The 6,402-nt window shown below is 39.9% G+C and overlaps 1 long non-coding RNA gene across 1 annotated transcript; it reads left to right on the top strand.

Annotated features, from left to right (window-relative positions):
• Window positions 1-1,049: 1,049 nt before the first annotated feature.
• Window positions 1,050-3,254, top strand: LOC117871588. The gene is made up of 3 exons (XR_004644294.1): window positions 1,050-1,237; window positions 2,915-3,017; window positions 3,141-3,254. It is a non-coding gene; the product is annotated as an uncharacterized LOC117871588 (long non-coding RNA).
• The last annotated feature ends 3,148 nt before the right edge of the window (window positions 3,255-6,402 follow it).

The raw sequence follows: 6,402 nt of genomic DNA, 5'->3' as shown, positions 1-6,402 counted from the left end.
CAACACGGCTACAACAATATGTTACAAATCTAGACCTAAGGGCTAGATCCACAAAGGGAATTGAGTACCTAACTGCCACTTTAGGCATGTACATCCAACATTCAGGTGCCACTGAGATCCTCAAAACCCCTGCTCAGCTGCCATTTAATGGTCCTTTAGTTTTAGCTGGCAAAGTCCCATAGGTATATAAGTTTCTTCTGGCAGGCATGTGCACAGTCACCTAAGTGTGGATGTTGCTGAGCTGCCTGGTACCCTCCCTGATGCATACACTCTGACAGGATTCTCAAAGTAGGCATTCCCTTGCAGGACCAATGCAATAGGCATACTCAGAGCACTCTAGGAGAGGGTTCATGGCTGTGAATCCTAATCAGAGGGAGTCTACTAACTCTCTCCATAGAAGGCACAGGGAACCTGGATGCCTAACTCAGGTCTGGGTGTCAAAGTGCCTAAAAGTTAGGCATTGCAATGCCTAAATTCCTTTCTGGATCTAGCCCTAAAGTATTTGCCCATGGTCACACAGGAAGATGGTTGCAGTGTGTGGTACACTTGCCTCTTGAAGCCCCCTTGATATCCAGGCATGATGCTGCCATTTTCTTTGGATCTTAGCACCCTCAGCAGGTTGTTAGCTGGCCTCTGTGGCTTGGCCCTTCAGCCAGGTCACACAGTCCAAAAACCACTCTGGGGCATAACAAACGCAAACTAAAAATAATCCTTTGCCCTTCAGGGGTAAATGTAAATAAAGTAGTTCCTAACCTTTCTGGGCTAAATTCCCTCCAGGGAATTGAATCATCAGGCTTCCTTCTGAACTCCTGCCACTGCTAGTGGCCAGCAGTGGGCCCTGGCCCAGACTGGTTCCTTTCGCTGTAGCCTACGGAACATCCCTCCTCGTTCCTCTAACTCCAACTGGGAACTGCCTTTCTGACAGCAGGCAGCTTCTTTTATTTGGGCCTGATGGGCCTTGGTTAGCAGTTGTTGGTCCCTACCCCTCTGGCTGCTGGAGGTCCAGATCTCACCAGTTAGCAAGATGGCTGCTCTTCTCAGAGAGCTGATTCCTGAGGTGGGATGAAGCAGAGCATTGGGGCCTCCCATAAGGGTCCACAAAGGCCTGCTACACCCCATCACACAAAATAGGGAATTAAACTTAAGTTTTTTTCTGTTGCAGACTAATGTCCTAACTGCTAGACCAGTCTTCTTCTCATAATCAGAATGTGGGGTGAAGAGGCTTTAAATCTCTCAGGTAGAGACAGTAGTTTATAGTGGGGTAAGAGATTAAGATTAGGGAAATTTAAAAATGTTTAAATTTCTCCTTACAGGACAACATAGCCATTCAACAGTATTTCTAGAAAAAGTAGGTCACTGTACAATAAATAATATGTTGCTCTTATTAGATTTACACAAAGTAATTGTGGGGCACTAACCACAAAGGCTATGGGAAAATTCATGTCTGGTTGTTTATCTCTGTATAGCAAGGCTGTAGACATGGGTTATGGGAAACCTGACACCATGTGTCTTGCCACATAAGAAGTATTGATCTATAATTTTCTCTCATCATCACGGTTATTAATGCAAAGCCTAACAGTGAAGTGTGTGAAAATAAACTTGCCTGACTCCTTTGAATTTCTCTGTGCTAGTGCTCTGAGAGGGGTCTGGGAACCTTGCTGCATCAAGCAGTAAGTAAACAAAATTTATGAGGAAACCACAGTGTTGATAAATTGTATAGCCAGTTGCTTGACCACATTTTGGTTCATGATATATTCAAGGGACCAAATAACCAATATCAGTCAAGTTTATTGCTAAAAGTCAGTAATGATATAGTATAGGAAAGCTCAATATTATACCAATTTCCGATAAGCTGTCTTGTGCAACATTGTTAAATTCACCTTAGACAGAAGGTGTGCTCCCAAAGTTACACATTTCAGCTAGAAGTATTTATAAGATGATTTTACAAGTTACAAAATTCTTTACACATCACTAAAATGCAGCCCATCAGTTTGTGCCAGTTCCTTAATTTGTTGTTCTGTATCTTCACTATCCTTATCTTTGTTTTGGATACTAGCATTCCAGGTACTGGTCCATGATGTTACCTCCCTAATTTCTACTGAGACTTAGAATGTAGGCATCTTGATTTTTACAAGTTTCCTACCTGCTTACATCAAATGCCAAACTCTACTATTGCAGAGTGTTGTGGGATATAGCTTAGCATGAGTGAACAAAACTCTGAGAAAAACATAGGCCTGTTCAGCTCTCATAATTGTCAGGCATTCATATAATATGGTATATACAAACTTAACGTATAAATCTTGCTAACATCAGTTTGCTAGAAACTGCCCAAATCAATAGAAAGTCTCATATTTCTTAATACTTACATACATTTGATAGCAAACCTTTAGAATAATTCATTGCAAAAATTGTTTTCAAAACAATCATTGACATATACAAGAATGAAAATATGATAAACATGTCACTATTACATACAAGGAATGTAAAATCATTTGGAAGCATATGACCAAATTCTCATTATGATGATGAAAAATACTCAGATCAGACAGGTTTGAGATCTTATAGGACATGTGACAAATTGCATAAAATATATTGTAACTTTTCAGAGAAATGCTGGAAAATGTAATAATTCTATTACTTTTATCCATTTGTGGTGATTTTACCAAGTTATACTACATTTCTAGTCTAATGAGATCACAGGTCTCCATCATCTGTGCAATCCAGTCGTCACAGATATTACTTTGATGAACATTTTAAAATGTTCTCTGCCACTCCTGTCATCCATCTCAGCAGTGCAAAGCAACTGGAAAACTGCTGTATTGGAGTAACTGGGGATTTCTTGATGTAATTAAGGTGATTCCTGGGTAGCATAAAACCAGTGTATAGAACTCTGCACCATTCATTTCTGCCATAGGCCATGGACGACAATCTGCTGCCCCATGCAAAATATCAACATGCTGGCCCCCTCTTCAAAGTCCTCGTCCAACAGAAGTAGCCCAGTTGTCCCCCATCATGTTGTGAGTGTCATTTGACCAATAAAGTTACCTTTTCAGTATTATTTAGTATTGACAGTTAATTATGTAAAGCTAATCAGCAAGTTAAAAATCCCAAATAAATATTTATTATTTGTTCCTTTCTAGCGGGTCAGATACTATGGAAATGGGAGCCACAGAGACAACTTCCTTCTTGTAAAATCTGAGAGGACATTTGAATCTTACATCATAGGAATTTCCTGTGTCTGCTATCAAGAAGAGCTACAACTCTCCAGAAAAGATGAGAGAATATTGGATTTTGGAAAAAAAGATAATAAAGTTCATTCTGTTCACTCTTATCAAAATATCATAGGGCTTGTCATTACTGCGTGCTAACCTGAGTTTGTGCACACTAAAAAGTCTTGGGGATACATGACACGAACCCTTAAAGCATAGTAACTCCACAATTAAAGTGTGATCTATACTGAACTTTGAAGTGTAGCAAATTCACTGCATACTGAGTTAGTAGAGACTGATGTTTATATGCACATAGCTCATTTGTACTTTTTTGGCAGTTTTCCAACTGTTATCCCACACTGCTTTGTATATCACCAATCCTGATTTGTCTGTTTATCTTTACTGCGCTGGGGTCAAGTTGTCAGTTAACAATTTTGAATGCCTTGTTCCTGGTGAATCCCTATACCCATGTATAGCAACTGTGGGATTCTCATCTTAAACTATTTAGACCTTTGTGAATGTCATTATTAGCACATTAACTACCATGATTATCCCAAAGTCATTGTCTAAGCTTGGTTATAACCAGAGGCATTTTTAATATATCTATAGACACTGGGATCATGAGCCTCTTTCAGATAACAGGGAGTTTTGGAAAACAGATTTGGATAAATTTCAGTTGATCTGTATTATCATTATCCTTGTGCACTGGATATAAAATTATTTAAAAGATCAGTTGGTAACATGTTTCCTAATCATAATACATTGAATGGATTGAAGTCTTATCTGGATGCAAATAGTCTGGCAATTTACTAATTTAATCCTATCTTATTGTCAAAAAACATATTTTGATTTTTGTCTTACTAGCACCGGAGATGGCTGGAATTTCAATTTTCCCTGCAGTTCAGCTGGCTGTTGTTATACTTCCTTATCTGTGGGTTTGTCAATTATATGGGGAACAATTTTTTTTTTAAAGTACCTTCTTTCCCTCTACAAATATGCACAATAGTTGATCTATTCACAGGCCTTGAAACGTCTATTATTTAAAGTATATACTGGATGATAGCCCCCTACCTATCTTATCTCTAGGCACACATAATAACATGGTCATTCTGAAAGTTCATCCATGCATGCAAGGTACAACTGCTGTCACAGCAGGGAAATATTCCTTTAGAACAAGTAGCATAACAGGATGTTTTGTGGCAGGCTGTATTTCCTACTCAGCTCTTACAATGGATCACAGCAGAAGCCCTGTCACTCCAGATTTCCAAATTGGAAACCTTAACACCTTGGAGAAATCTTTCACATATTTCTTCTGAACCAACCCTGAAACATAATGAGCAATTAGTGGCTGCAAAGATATACTGCTGGCTGGATGAGCTACTTGTAGCTATTTCAAGTAGGCCATGTGAATAGAGAGAGAGAGAGAGAGAGAGAGAGAGAGTGTGTGTGTGTGTGTGTGTGTGTGTGTGTGTGTGTGTGTGTGAGAGTGAGAGAGCCTGATATGCTTCTTCCTGTTTAGTCTCAAAGATCTAAGTTGCCAAGCAACAAGTGTATCTTCTGAAAAAAAGTTTAGCATGACAAGAAATACAATAGGTATAGGATCCAAACTGCTACCAGAAATTATTTGAAAGTTTAATCTCCTAGATTTTATATGTGAATGTAGTTGCAAAGATGAAGATACTTCTTCTAATTAGAGGATTACTACGTAACTTCCTCATAGGTGCCCTTCATGAAGAACCATCAATATTGTTAGAACTTGTTTGTAAAAAGGAATCTACTTTAAAAGATGATTACACCATCAAAAGTTAAGAGGATCTATACAGTTCAGATAATTACATACAAGCTGTCCTTTTATTCAGAGTTTTCTGGATATCTTTGGTCTGGAAATAGTGGAAGAAAAGACATGTTCATGGTATTTCAGAACATTAAATCAGAATGCGCATCTAGAGGTGTATGAAAATGAAAAGAAATAAACCAAATAAGTTAACCAGTTTTTATTGAACTTCAAAAGAGGTTTGGATTCAGGTCAATTTGTGTTTTAAGTGAAAATGTTGGGTCAGTTTTTATCCAAACTGGTTCATGATTCCCTAAATATCACATCATGTACTGGGCTAGGACCAATGATAACAGCTTGATTGCTGGCATAGATTTAGATGTGCCTGGGTCGCTAAAATGGCCATAAACAGCAGATTAAAGGCCAAATTATGTTTGGCCCTTATGAGTGGAATGTTGGAGGGGTAGGTGCAAGAAACATTCTCTCCTCTTATGTGATCTATGAAAGGGCCAGGCTGAATTGCAGTCCCTACATTCAGGGGAAACACAGGGACTGCTCCATCTCTTCTTCCCTAGAGGCATCTGGTGCTCCAACGGGGTCCGGGAGGAGGGAAGGCAATGGTTTTCTCCAGCCTGCAGTGGCCTGGAATGTGGGATCAGTACACTGGGGAAGAGGAGACTAAACTAGGCTGGCAAAGCCTGGTATTAAAATTTAAGGTCCTCGGTGCTAATTAATAAAAAAAAAAAATGAAATCCAGTGCTGTATTTCAATCTTTGGGATAAATCTTAACTAGTGTTATTCTTCAGGAAGAGGATGCAGTGTGCTGCCCTCTGCACACCAGACCAACCCCAGTGGTCAATGCAGAGGGAAGAAGGACAATGTCTTCACGTTCTCCTGGATCTTTTGCGACCAGTTTGAGTGGCTCACAGCCCTCAGAAAAGACAATGGCTGCAGGATTGCCAACTCTTGTGATTTTATCATGAGTGTGCTGATATTTGGTGTTTTGCATAGAGAGTGATGTGATTATGTGATCTCTCAGCTTTCATTTCTCCAAAGAAGTAAGCTTATAGCCCTCAGGATTGTGGAGGAAAGCCCAAAAATATGAAGTGAAGGGCAGCTACCAGAAGGCACATAAGAGTAGACATAATGTATTTCTTTTGTATCAGTCTCACTGATTTGGTTAGGCTGGGTATGTCTACACTGCAGCTGGGAGCTCTCAACCCGGGTAGACTGACTTCCGCTAGCATGCAAAAAGTAGCTGTAGGGATTTTGTAGCTCTGGCAGAGACTCGGGCTAGCCATGGAAGCTCAGATCCAGGTGGGCCTGAGAGCCTGAGCTGCCATCCAAGCAGCACGATCCACGCTACTATTTTTAGTGTGATACCTTGAGCCCCACTGATGTGAGTCTGTCTACCCAGGA

This window comes from Trachemys scripta, chromosome 1 (assembly GCF_013100865.1).
Source record: "Trachemys scripta elegans isolate TJP31775 chromosome 1, CAS_Tse_1.0, whole genome shotgun sequence".
In the NCBI taxonomy this organism is placed as follows: Eukaryota; Metazoa; Chordata; order Testudines; family Emydidae; genus Trachemys; species Trachemys scripta.
This window is presented reverse-complemented; position numbering and strand designations above follow the sequence as displayed.